This window comes from Herpailurus yagouaroundi, unplaced genomic scaffold, assembly GCF_014898765.1.
Source record: "Herpailurus yagouaroundi ecotype Mexico unplaced genomic scaffold, PumYag 166, whole genome shotgun sequence".
NCBI classification, from domain to species: domain Eukaryota; kingdom Metazoa; phylum Chordata; class Mammalia; order Carnivora; family Felidae; genus Herpailurus; species Herpailurus yagouaroundi.
This window is the reverse complement of record NW_024412407.1, coordinates 801164-815471: the sequence shown is the minus strand read 5'-3', so window position 1 is coordinate 815471 and position 14308 is coordinate 801164. Positions and strand designations below refer to the sequence as shown.

The following is a 14308-nucleotide window of genomic DNA, read 5'->3' as shown; positions in this document are numbered from 1 at the left end:
CTTGTGCGTGCAGAGCTTGTGTCTTCCCATGTATGTCTGTTGCTTTTTGTATAGCTCTGTGTATACCCAGATTTATTTGATTATAGAGATTGGAGACAATTAATTACATTGTAGCTAAACATCATTGGAATTCTGTCATGGTTAATTTTGCTTATGGGATTCCTACCTGCCTAATGCTTCCTTGTCTATTTTAGATCCTAACTCACACGCAGTGCTTCAGGTTCTGCTTTCTGAGATGTCATCCACATCCACTGTCTTTTTGTTTCAGAGTATATCCCTCCCCGATATGTGAAGAAAAGCCCTCTCTGTTTGATTTATGCTTATTCTATAAATTTGTATTGCATTCATTGATGCATTTTTAACTCACATCTTTCAGGAGCTTACTAACTGCTTGGCACTCTTGGACGTCCTATGGAATAGTGTTGAACAAAGTAACCTTTGTTCCCTTAGGTCATATTGATTGAGAGAGGAGGCAGAAAACCAGCAAGGAGCAAATCAAGTGACAAGAAAATACCAGGTAGCGATAAATATTATAATGGGAATAGAATCATGTTATCTGACTGTAAGTTGAGGGGTATTTTAGTTCGAAGCCATCATAGACTTCCCTGAAGAGGCGATATTGAAAGTTGTTATTTAATGTTAATAGTGAAGGAGAGGAGTCACATGTATTGCAAAGAATAGACACACACTGTGTCTGTATATGGTGCTTGGCCACACATTCAGATTTCTAATGCTAGAGAGTCTCTGTGCCCTCTGTGTGTCTCTCAGATCTTTGAAGCAGAAGAGGACAAGATCTTAACTTTGGTCCAAAGACCAAATCCTGCTGGGTCTCCATCACTCTGGGACTTCTTTTGAGCCCTGATCAGTCTGTGCCTTGTTAACTTTTATTTTTGTTGAGACTCCGTTGTGTGTCCTTGCCCATCACAGCCTGTGACTGCTGCAGGGATTCCCACTTCATGAGTGGTGTAGTTTGAGGGGTGAGGCATCTGGTTTTGGACTGAGTTCTTGATGCTTCTCTCTTCTTGATGCTTGATGCTTCTGTCTTCAGGTTGAGGTGGCTTTTCTAATTTCATCTCAGGGCCTGTCTCCCTTTCAAATATGCTCCAAAGTAGAGTGTACCCTGGTGACTGAAGCCAGGTTTGTGATCATTGGGCAAATCCAGGGATTAGAGCGCTGTGACCTCTAAATACAGGAGTACTAAGGTGTCACAAATTTAAGATGACCCCATTACATATTTCTCAAATAGTTTCATATAAAAATTATAATTTTTTAAAAGTTTTTTTAAAGTTTATTTATTTATTTTGAGAGAAAGAGGATGGGTGCATTGATTTAATGGCTGCATTAATTAACCAACGTTAGTTTCATTTTCTATTGTCTCTCTCTTTGACTTTGGATTTTTCCACAAGAAATGCTTCAATCCAGAGAGATCATATCAGTGTTGCTTCACTGTGCGTGAGTGTCAGATGACAGTATCTGCATGTACACGAGGGAGGCCATCTGTGGAGGAATGTACAGCCTGACCTAGGTGGATGGATCTGAGAGCAGTCTGCCATAGGAATCCTAGGGCTGAGCAAGCTGTGGGTGTCCAACTTTTAATGTGTATGAAAGGAGCACTGCACGGTGAATAATCCCCCTAGGCTGGGTGTAGGGCTCCTCTGGCTTCTCAGCGAAGCTGGTAAGCATGGTGCCACTTGATCCTGTTATAAGGTGAGAGGAAGCCTGGAAGCAGGGTTCTTTTCTGGAAGATTTTAAAATGGGAAAGACTTGACCTGAAACCTGTGTCATAATCAAGGGACTAAAATGATCTTTCCAAAGGACCTCTGGCTGTGCTCTTGACTCCCCAGTAGTTTCTGTGAACATCAACATTGCCTGGCAGTAACTAGCCTGGATTCTGATCTGGCAGTTCGTGATTGGTGCCCTCTGCCTATATAAGGTCAGGATGTGGAATGCTGAAGGCAGCGTCCTACCTTCTCCTGAGCTCCACGCTTTCTTAACTGTGCTCCCTGCTAATCAATTCACCAGCATGAAGCTCTTGGCGTTGCTGGTACTGGTGGCCGTTTCCACCTTCCTGGTTTCAGGCCGTAAGTAAAGATTCTTACCTGAAAAGAAGGTCTGGGGCAAGAGTCCATCAACGTATATGCTCTGTGTGGGTGTGGGTTTGGAGGAGCTTAGAATGGTGGCCCTCACGTCCTCCACCCCACTGCCCTGTTCCATCCCTATTTTGACTGACCCCTCAAGATAGAGTGGACTCTCCCTTTAGGCTTTGGCAATCCAGTCAGGTCTTTGCTCAGTTTTAACCTTGGTGTTCAACGTCATTGTGAGTGTTTTAACATATGTTCAAGCATGTAATCAACAACAACAAAAACACCAAAAAAGAAAGTAATCAGAGTTTTATTTCAGGAGGGCAAAAAATGGTGATGTATTATGTCTTCTGTGGAGTTTTGTGGGTATTATGTTATCTGTGCATCTTTTTGCCCTCAACACAAGTAGAGAAGCCTAAGGTTCTTCAGTTATGGAAGCTTGCAATATTGTCTGTATTCTCTCTTGCCTCTATGTCCTATGCAGGTGTCCAACTCGTACCTATTTTTCTTTTTCTCTTACAGAGACAACCGATGATACATCTGAGGGTGCTACTGGTAAGTTTGTGTTTGCACTTCATGTCCTTCCTGTCATGACTATTTTCCATCCCTGTCTTGTGTCAGGAAGCCACAGAGGACAGAATATAGAGACTCAAAACAGGTGCTTGGGAAAGCCATGTTCCTCCTGTAAAGTTCATTGTGAACATAGAAAATCTGCTTATTTCTTATATGTCTTTAGACAATAAAAGTCTCTGGAAAGGACCAATACAAATTGTCAATTAATTATTAATTGTTCTCTAGGAAAAAATGTTAGGGAATGTGGTCTGAATTTGTGGTCTGGGAATTTGGGAGTTGCATGTAATGTCTTCCTGATTACCATAAATGGAAGGGGTATGCCATTGTGTAGTAGAGGGATTAATTAGTTTCATGATGAAGGACACAGTGTAATTCCCAAAGGTGATGTAGAAATGAGGACAATAGGACCACATGGGAGTGTGGAATAGAGATTGAGGAATGTAGGGTGAAGTAGAAGAGTGGCCTTACACTTTGTTCTTTGTAACTGCATGTATGTCTTATTCCCAAGCCGATGTGGGGTTTTTTTCTCTGATCTGGAACTCAAATTTGTGGAAGAAATATCCTATTGTTTCTTGGGCTTCTTGCACAATGTCCTGTATGTCCTGTGCCATGTGTGTTGTGCTCATGCATACATGGGGAAGATTTCTCTTTTTGCCCTCCTCATTTGGGGATGGATTTGTTTCGTTTGGTAATAAGGGCATCGAGTGTGGTCAGACCTCATACACTGTGCCATATGTCCTACTTGCAAAGCCAGGGCCAATTAAAAAAAATCCTCATTTGTGATTAAGTACCAAGACATTATGGTTCCAGTGTGGGTGTGGAGATAGAACTATCTACCTGTTGGGGTAAGGGTAACTCACAAATGTGGGGTCTGACTCTGGCTATTTGTAGGAGCTCTGGTGTAAGGTGTGGAGAGTGATGATTATCATCAATCTTGTCACATTTCCTTTGAACATGAGGTGATTCATGGGGCATTTGCTCACATTTATTATAGCCAGAATACTACCAATGTCTCCTAGTAGGTCTAATGTGGTCTCTTAAATACTTCCGTAGTAGATAGAGTCCAACTGGAACAACAGGTGAGATAAATATAATCCAATTTGAGGCCTGAACTTGAGAGAAGAGATTGTACGTTATTCATAGAAAGGAGATACTATTGCTCTAATCTGAGATGCATAATCTTATTCTGTTTTTATTTCTTGATACATGATCTTCTTCTTCTTTTCTCCTGTACAGTTTATTCCACTACTCACACTGATTCATGTTGCAGTGGACACCAATCAGATCAAGTTAGCCCATAGAGGGCACCAGAAAGTCAGTCCACTAGAGGTTTCTTCTTGCCTCTGAGCCATGATCCCTGTGAATAGGAACACATATGCATTTGGTAACTTGTGCTTACCCCTCGGAGAAAGTATTTGCTTGTCTCTTAGTCTCATAGTCTTGTAGGCAAACCCCAAATTCTTTGTCCCACCAAGGGCAGGTCTAGGAAGAATGAGGCCAAAGGAAAGTGGGTAGCTAGGCTAAAAGCAGGACAAAACTGTTGACAATAGCAGAGCTGAATTCATGATGAGGAGGATACATCCAGGCTCTAGTGGGACAAATTTTGTTTCTGAGGAAGAGTCAAGTGTCTCAGATGGATCTTTTCCTTCTTCTTTTTTTTTTTTAAAGTTTATTTATTTAGAAAGAGAGAGACATAGGAAGTGTGAGAGGAGGAGAGGCAGAGAGAGAGGGAGAGAGGGAATCACAAGCAGGGCTCTGCATTCTCAGCGTGGAGCTCAGGTGGGACTCCAACTCACGAACTGTGAGATCATGACCTGAGCTGGAAGCAGAGCCGAAACCAAGAATTGGTCGTTTAATCTACCAAACCACCAAGATGCCCCTGGATATTTTCCTTCTAATTTCAGGTCCTGTTGAGGAATCCACAACCGATGATGCTGACACCAGTGCAGCTCCTGACACCACAAATGCTGCTCAAACCACTACTTGGAGTAAGCCACTTATCATAGATGATACGTTCTTTTGGGGGCTTCTGGATTCCTTGGTTCCCTGTGATGCTGGCACATTCTACTTTGGGATCAGGAAGGAGAAGCCATGAGAAAGCTCTGTTTTCATCATTCTCTAATTGTTCCTGGTTTTACAAATCAAGTCAACAGATATATCTCAGAGGAGCCCTTGTTTACTAATATTACCTGCATGTTCTTGAAGTGTTGGCTTTAATAGGGATATTTGTCTTTAGTAGAAAAGTATGGGAAGATAGGGTGTCGGGTGGCTGTTTACATTTGTTTTTTATAGAAAAGTGTTTGTTTCTTTTCTTTTTTCTTTTTTTAACTTTATTTTTTTTATTTTTAAAAATTTACATCCAAATTAGTTAGTATATAGTGAAGCAATGATTTCAGTAGATTCCTTAATGCCCCTTACCCATTTAGCCCATCCTCCCTCCCACAACCCCTCCAGCAACCCTCAGTTTGTTCTCCATATTTATGAGTCTCTTTTGTTTTGTCCCCCTCTCTGTTTTTATATTATTTTTGTTTCCCTTCCCTTATGTTCATCTGTTTTGTCTCTTAACGTCCTCATATGAGTGAAGTCATATGATTTTTGTCCTTCTCTGACTAATTTCACTCAGCACAATACCCTCCAGTTCCATCCATGTAGTTGCAAATGGCAAGATTTCATTCTTTTTGATTGCCAAGTAATACTCCATTGTATGTATATATACATATATATATATATATATATATATATATATATATATATGTATATACCATATTTCTTTATCCATTCATCCGTCGATGGAGATTTGGGCTCTTTCCATACTTTGGCTATTGTTGACAGTGTTGCTATAAACATGGGGGTGTATGTGTCCCTTCAAAACAGCACACCTGTATCCCTTGGATAAATGCCTGGTAGTGCAATTGCTGGGTCGTACGATAGTTCTATTTTTAGTTTTTTGAGGAACCTCCATACTGTTTTCCAGAGTGGCTGCACCAACTTGCATTGCCACCAACAATGCAAAAGAGATCCTCTTTCTCTGCATCCTGATCAACATCTGTTGTTGCCTGAGTTGTTAATGTTAGCCATTCTGACAGGTGTAAGGTGGCATCTCATTGTGGTTTTGATTTGTATTTGCCTGATGATGAGTGATGTTGAGCATTTTTTTGTGTGTTGGTTGGCCATCTGGATGCCTTCTTTGGAGAAGTGTCTATTCATGTCTTTTTCCCATTTCTTCACTGGATTCTTTGTTTTTTGGGTGTTGAGTTTGATAAGTTCTTTGTAGATTTTGGATACTAACCCTTTATCTGATATGTCACTTGCAAATATCTTCTATTCTGTCGGTTGGCTTTTAGTTTTGCTGATTGTTTCCTTCACTGTGCAGAAGCTTTTTATTTTGATGAGGTCCCAGTAGTTCATTTTTGCTTTTGTTTTCCTTGCCTCTGGAGACAGGCTGAGTAAGAAATTGCTGTGGGCAAGATCAAAGAGGTTTTGCCTGCTTTCTCCTTGAAGATTTTGATGGCTTCCTGTCTTACATTGAGGTCTTTCATCCACTTTGAGTTTATTTTTGTGTATGGAGTAAGAAAGTGGTCCAGGTTCATTCTTCTGCATGTCGTTGTCCAGTTTTCCCAGCACCACTTGCTGAAGAGACTGTCTTTATTCCATTGTATATTCTTTCCTGCTTTGTCAAAGATTAGTTGCCCATATGTTTGTGGGTCCATTTCTGGGTTCTCTATTCTATTCCATTGATCTGAGTGTCTGTTCTTCTGTCTTTTATTTTTTTTTAAGTTTATTTATTTTGAGAGAGAGAGAGAGAGAGAGAGAGAGAGTGAGAGAGAGAACGCAAGTGGGGAGGGGCAGAGAAAAAGAGAAAGAGAGAGAGAATCCCAGCAGGCTCCACATGGTTAGTGCAGAGCCTGATGTGGGGTTTGAACTCTTGAACCATGAGATCATGACCTGAGCCGAAGTTGAATGCCTAAGCTCTGAGCCACCCAGGAGCCCCAGTTTTTGTTTCTTTTAAAAGTCTTTTCTAAAGGTAGACAATAGCTTTAAATGAGGTCTCCTTTGGTAGATGCTTTTAAACATTATTCAGGGTATCTCTGGTTATTTGGAAATCCATTGAGGACCAAGATAGTATAGTCTCTTATTCCTGGTTCATCTTTCCTATACTACTTTCACGTATCATCGATTATGAGATTTATTGACTGTGAACATATGCAAGGTATTGTGGTGTAAAACTCAGCCTGGGCAGCTGAATGGATTATGTGACTGACTTTTGATTTCAGCTCAGGTCATGATCACATGAATTGTGAGATCAAGCCCTGCATTGGTCTCTATGCTGACAGCGTGGAGCCTGCTTGGGATACTCTCACTCTGCCCCAATCCTGCTCATTTTCTCTCTCCTTCTCTCTCAAAATAAGTAAATAAACTAAAAAAAGAACTCACATAGAAATGTAATTTAAATCGTAGAGTCATTCTACTAAGGAAACACTGTAAAGATGAAGAAATGGAAAAGTTCCAATGAAAGACTTTCCCCTGAACAGATGGGAGAGGTTGCATGTGTACTTGAGGAAACTTTTTCAAACATTCCTTTATAGCCTTTCGGTGTCGGGGCCATTGCTTGGCACCTTGCACAAGGGTGAGTAGTGGGCAGTGCATATATATATATATATATATATATATATATACACACACACAATGGAGTATTACTCAGCAATCAAAAAGAATGAAGTCTTGCCATTTGCAACTACGTGGATGGAACTGGAGGGTATTATGCTAAGTGAAATTAGTCAGTCAGAGAAAGATAAAAATTGTATGACTTCACTCATATGAGGACGTTAAGAGACAAAACAGATGAACATAAGGGAAGGGAAACAAAAATAATATAAAAACAGGGAGGGGGACAAAACAAAAGAGACTCATAAATATGGAGAACACACTGAGGGTTGCTGGAGGGGTTGTGGGAGGGGGGATGGGCTAAATGGGTAAGGGGCACTAAGGAATCTACTGAAATCATTGCTTCACTATATACTAACTAATTTGGATGTAAATTTTAAAAAATAAAAAATAAAGGTAAATAAAAAATAAATAAATAAATAAATGAACATTTCAAAAAATAAATAAATAAACATTAAAAATTTTTTAATTAAAAAATAATTTCTAAAAAATGTTTATTTTTGAGAGAGTGCAAGGAGGTGAGGGGCAGAGAGAGAAGGTGGGGGAGGAATGCAGTTCAGAAGCAAGCTCTGTGCTGATAGCAGAGAGTTTGATGCAGGGCTCAAACTCAGGAACCTGGAGATCATGACCTGAGCTGAAGTTGGATGCTTAACCAACCGAGCCAACCAGGCACCCCTGAGCCTGGGTTCTAAAAGGACCTTTTTGACCTTTCTCTCTCCTGCTGCCTCAGTGTTTCTTCTTCTTCATCAACACCTAGAAATACACAGTTCATGTCTGAACAGAGGACCCCTTCTCTTGACTTGGTCCTCTTTGAAATTGGGACATCCCGCATTTCTCTTGTTTGTCACTAAAACCCTCTCTCCTATTTGGGCTCCTTCACCTGAACTCTGAAGGAGTATAGCCTTTCTGAGGGAGGAAGGGGTTTCAAATAATTTTCTTCCTTAGATAAGACCTGGAAAATTGGTTGTCTGGGATTGATCACCCCTTTCCACTCCCAGTCCGTCTTGTATATGTCAAGTATATGGGTTACTTTGAGAACATTTCTCAGTTGCCATGAATCCCTCAAGTTATGAATTCATAGCCCTTTGGATTCTATGGAGAATTCTTGTTCATTCCTTCCCTTCCACTATGTTCATCTGTTTTGTTTCTTAAATTCCACATAGAGTGAAATCATATGATATTTGTCTTTCTCTGATTGACTTATTTCACTTAGCATAATACACTCTAGTTCCATTCACATTGTTGCAAATGGCAAGAATTCATTCTTTTTGATTGCCAAGTAATATTCCACCCTATATACATATACAACGTATATTGTATATATACAATGTATATATTCCATTGTGTGTGTGTACACACACACACACACACACACACACACGTATAGACAACATCTACTTTATACATTTGTCAGTCCATCGACATTTGAGTTCTTTCTATAATCTGGCTGGTTTTTAAAAAAAATTTTTTTAATTTACATTCAAGTTAGTTAGCATATAGTGCAACAATGATTTCAGGAGTACATTCCTTAATGCCCCTTACCCATTTAGCCCATCCCCTCTCCCACAATCCTTCCAGTAACCTTATGTTTATTCTCCATACTTAAGAGTCTCTTATGTTTTGTCCTCCTCCCTGTTTTTATATTATTTTGTTTCCCTTCCCTTGTGTTCATCTGTTCTGTATCTTAAAGTCCTCATATGAGTGAAGCCATATGATATTTATCGTTCTCTGACTGACTAATTTCGCTTAGCATAATACCCTCTAGTTCCATCCACATAGTTGTGAATGGCAAGATTTCATTCTTTTTTATTGAATCTGGCTGTTTTTGATAGTGCTACTCTAAATATTGGGGTGCATGTGCCCCTTCGAATCAACACTTTTGTATCTTTTGGATAAACACCTAGTAGTGCAATTGCTGGGTCATAGGGCAATTCTATTTTTTATTTTTTGAGGGACCTCCATTCTGTTTTCCAGAGTGGCTGCACCAGCTTGCATTCCCACCAGCATTCCCTTTCTCTGCATCTCCACCAGCATCTTTTGTTTCCTGAGTTGTTAATTATGGCCATTCTGACAGGTGTGAGGTGGTATCTCATTGTGGTTTTGATTTGTATTTCCCTGATGATGATGCCATCTGGATGACATCTGGATGTCTTCTTTGGAAAAGTGTCTATTCATGTCTTTTGCCCATTTCCTACCTTGATTGTTTGTTTTTTGGGGATTGAGTTTGATAAGTTCTTTATAGATTTGGAGTACTAACCTTTTATCCAATATGTCATTTGGAAATATCCTCTCCCATTCCGTCAGTTGCCTTTTAGTTTTGTTGATTGTTTCCTTTGCTATACGGAAACTTTCCATCTTGATGAGATCCCAATAGTTCATTTTTGCTTTTGTTTGTCTTGTCTCCAGGGACATGTCCAGCAAGAAGTTACTTCGGCCAAGGTCAAAGAGGTTGTTGCCTGTTTTCTCCTCTAGGAGTTTGATGGTTTCCTGTCTTAAATTTAGGTCTTTCATCCATTTTGAATTTATTTTTGTGTATTCTGTAAGAAAGTGGTCCAGGTTCATTCTTCTGCATGTCACTGACCAGTTTTCCCAACACCATTTGCAGAGACTGTCTTTTTTCCATTGGTTATTCTTTCCTGCTTTGTTGAAGATTAGTTGGCCATACATTTGTGGGTCCATTTCTGGGTTCTCTATTCTATCTCACTGATCTATGAGTTTGTTTTTGTGCCAGTACCATACTGTCTTGATGACTTCAGCTTTGGAATACAGTTTGAAGTCTGGAAGTCTGTAATACAGTTTGAAGTCCAGCTTTGGTGTTCTTTTTCAACATTACTTTGGCTATTCGGGGTCTTTTGTGGTTCCATACAAATTTTAGAATTGTTTGTACTTGAGGAAAATTTCTCAAATATTGCTTTATAGCCTTTCAGTGTCGGGGCCATTGCTTGGCACCTTGCACAAGGGTGAGTAGTGGGCAGTGCATGGAGGAGAAAATGAGTATATATCCCTGGTGAGAAGGTGGCAGGGTTGCTCTGTTGAATCATAGAGGGAGAACTAGTACCTGTGGACCTACCTCCTGGCCTCTCTAGACTTCGAGCTTATCTGGGCTCCCAACCAGGCCTGCAAGCCCTATTTTTGGGGGATGAACATCTCATGGCCATTTGACTCCATGGAATTCAGTGCCATTTGACATTTGTTGGTTTCCTTGAAGATTCCCCAAATGAAGCCACATTCTTCATCCTTTTTGAAATCTGCTTGACGAATATTTTATTCTCTTGCAGGCCTTAAGGATTTGCTTGGGAAAATTTTTAAGACGTGATTGTGAGATGGAAGTCTCCTGGATGTCCTGCATGTGATCCTGCTGGGCTCGGCCAGAATGTCCTTTCATTTGATTTACTCCAACCACGTACCATGCCTATCATGTCTCTCCTATCTCTAATCAGTTTGTTTGTTTTCAAATACAATTAACATTGAGCAACATCAAAAATAGTATATTTTTAAGATGTTGGGAAGTGGTTGTCCCATGCTTTCATCAGTCCTTAGTGACAGATACCTGGAATTTTATTTAGTCCTTCCTGTGTCATTGTGAAATGGACTTTGTGTATGTCTACCCAATTTTTACACATAAGGCCCTCTTCTCGGGTGCATCAGTAGAGACTAGAGGTTTCTGTAACATGAATGCACTAATCAACATTTACTAGGCTTGAATATCCATTTTTGATTCCACCAAACTCTACTATTAACTGAGCCATAATTCTTCTCTTATCTGCAATGATGTAGCAGGTGAGAAACAGGAAAGCAGCCCTGCCATGTGGGAAGTGACCTGGCGGCATCAGGTTTGCAGTTCTTAGGGGCTGAGCTGGGTTGAGAGCCAGGACATGGTGTTATCTTGTTGGACACAAAGAAAGTTTCAGAAGACCAACAGCACACGAGGGCACTTAGTGTCTGTGATGAAAAGAGGCAAAAAGTAAGATCACTTCCCAGTTACGTTTCAGTACAGACAAAAGCAATATTAGTGTGCCAAACCCACAGTAGCACATGTCTCTTTTTCCTAGATAATGAATGACTGCTGCTTCATTACCAATCACTGCTTTTGCTTTTGCCTCATTAAGTCTCTTCTTCTAGAAAAGGTTTCCTAAGACACCCAATCCTAGCATACTTACGCTCCCTGACCTCATCCAGCCCAGGACAGAGGCCTGCTTCCCCACAACATCCCCTCAATCACCTAACACAAGCCCAATTCCTTTTTAAGTGTTTCCCAACACCCTTGAACTGAAGCACCACTTTGCAATTCCCCTTGGTGTGTGCCCTTCCTCACTGTACTGACAATGAACCCAAACTTCTCAGCTACAGCTGTGCTCCTGGCGGTTTTTGGCTGGAGGGCTTTGATACTTGAGCGCATAATTGGGATGGATATTGTGTATGAATGAATCACGGTGTCTTCATCCTTTCCGCTGTGGACATCTATCTAGTTTTAACCTGCAGCCCAGTTTTGATATGCTTGTAAATGGGAACATTTACTTATTTAATTTTTTTTAATGAATATAATTTATTGTCAAATTGGCTTGCATACAACACCCAGTGGCTTACATACAACACCCAACAAGTGCCCTCCTCAATGCCCATCACCCATATTCCCCTCTCCCCCACCTCCCATAAACCCTCAGTTTGTTCTCTGTATTTAAGCGTCTCTTGCGGTTTGCCCTCCTCCCTCTCTGTTGTAACTATTTATTCCCCCTTCTCTTCCCCCGTGGTCCTCTGTTCAGTTTCTCAAGATCCACATTAGAGTGAAAACATGTGATGTCTGTCCTTCTCTGACTGACTTATTTCACTCAGCATAATATCTTCCAGTTCCATCTACATTGCTGCAAATGGCATGATTTCATTCTTTCTCATTGCCAAGTAGTATTCTAAATGGGAAACTTTACACTCTCCTCGTTCTCATAGCGGTACTGTTAGCAGTGCTGAATTCAAGAAGAACAATGTGGCACTACTCCTAAAAGGAAATGATTGAGTTTGGTATATGATCCTCACTAAAACTTTTCTATTTTTTACTTTTTAAATGTTTATTTATTTTTGAGAGAGACAGAGACAGAACACAAGTGGGTTAGGGGCAGAGAGAGAGGGAGACACAGAATCCAAAGCAGGCTCTAGGCTCTGAGCTGTCAGGACAGAGCCCGACGCGGAGCTTGAACTCACAAGCTGTGAGATCATGACCTGAGCCGAAGTAGGACACTCAACCAACTGAGCCACCCAGGCGTGCCCCGTAAACTTTTGCATTTTTTAAAGATGATTCTGGTATGTCAATGGATAAGAGGTGAATAAGAGTATCCAAGATTAAATAGGTGTTCCCTGATTGTTTGAGCTGGACTCTATGTGATTAAGAAATGTGATAGGCCAAGGGCACCTGGGTGGCTCAGTCAGTTACGGAAATGTGATAGGCCAAGAGGGATGGGTAGACCTTTATAGACTTAGCTAACACCTTCTTTTTCATAATAGTTTGAGTCACATTTTTACAATTGTGTATTTTCATAGATTAGGTATCAATGTACATTCCCTTTATATCCACGGTATGTTAGCCATAATTTAAATTGCCATAATTTAAATAGCCATAATTAAATTGCCATAATTTAGTTAGACAAGATTTGGAGTTAATGACCATTGGGGGAAAATTAGCACACATTGTAATTATTCCTTCCTCAGATGAATAAACTACAAAGAATGAAAACCTGTAGTATCTGTAGAACAACTGGAGGGTAGTTGAAACTGCCAGCTAATAGTCCTGGCCAAGTCCCATCTGCAAAATTCCTGAGAATTATGTCAGTTGGAGCAACAGAGATACTGGTCAGTATTTGCAACACACTGTCATGATTTTCAGATCATGCTAATCAGCAGGAAGTTCAGAGACTATTAGGAGTAGTTTGATTATGGAAAAATCATATTCCTCATGTAAAAATCCTGTTAGCCTCTTCCCACAAAGTCAACAGAGAGGTATCTGAATTTCAGCAGACCCTGAGCCGAAACTGTTAATAGATTGACTGAGAGTTGGCCTGAGGTAGTCCCTATAGGCCCATAGGTGGTGACAATTTATATGACAGGAGTTTCTGCCATCATACAAATGCTGGAATCTGGAATTTGGGGCTGAAATCAAGTAGGATTCCTTGGCAAAGTTGTCTTGGGTTTTGGATTTGAGGATACTTGAGGCAGATTCTTCTCCTACACTATTTGAAAACATAGTTGCTAGCTGGTCAGTGGTGTTTGATAAAACAAGACCCTGCACTGAAGAGCAGCAGGTAGTTCTGTGGGCATAAATATGGTTTCGTGTTGTATCCTGACTGATGTCAGGCAGTCAAATGTTTGATGGGCATCATGGGAAAGTTCTCTCATAGAGTGGTAATTTATTTTTAGGAGCACTCTAGCAGAAGAAATTCTGGGAAATTTCCATACAACATAAATGGTTTGTGTTGCTATTCTCTGGGTGGAAAATAGAAGTGTAAGGACATGACCTCATTCCTGAGTGGTTTGGGGCCAGAAGGATGGATGGATTGCCAATGGGAGTTCTTGAGTTGAGGATCATGCTATTTGGAAATCAGTACCCAGCAGGCTGTATGGATACTGCAACCCTGATGAAAGGGAGCAAGGTTAAGTTGGCCCAGTGAGTAGAGTTCAAAGGTCTTCAGCAGTGGACAAAGTGTTAGGCTCCTGTTCTAGAGAAGCATTTAGATATCCCAGTCTGTTGAGGTGCAGCCAACAGGTGTGAGTCTTGTCAGGCAGATGGGCTTTAGGCAACTAAGAAGAAAAGCTACTTGTATGATGCACTCAGATAACAAAATGTGTTTGGGAATTTAAAGAGGAATTATAATCGTGAGGAAATGAAACAAACAAACAAACAAACAAAAATGTTGGCTCAGAAAAGGATTGAAATGCTGACATAGCTCCCTAGATATACCTGGGTCCTCAAAGGAGAGGAAGAGGAAGCTCAGGTCAGGCAC

General features: G+C 40.6%; 2 long non-coding RNA genes across 2 annotated transcripts in view; one reads left to right on the top strand and one right to left on the bottom strand.

Annotated features, from left to right (window-relative positions):
* The first annotated feature begins 1943 nt into the window (after window positions 1-1943).
* LOC121038427 (uncharacterized) lies at window positions 1944-10797 on the top strand. Its single transcript, XR_005794341.1, has 4 exons — window positions 1944-2081; window positions 2604-2636; window positions 4559-4642; window positions 10598-10797. It is a non-coding gene; the product is annotated as an uncharacterized LOC121038427 (long non-coding RNA).
* Window positions 10798-12358: 1561 nt separating this feature from the next.
* LOC121038428 (uncharacterized) overlaps window positions 12359-14308 on the bottom strand; it is a 26179-nt gene continuing 24229 nt past the window's right edge. The window contains exon 3 of the long non-coding RNA XR_005794342.1: window positions 12359-12370. This is a non-coding gene — a long non-coding RNA (uncharacterized LOC121038428). The remainder of the gene's footprint in view (window positions 12371-14308) is intronic.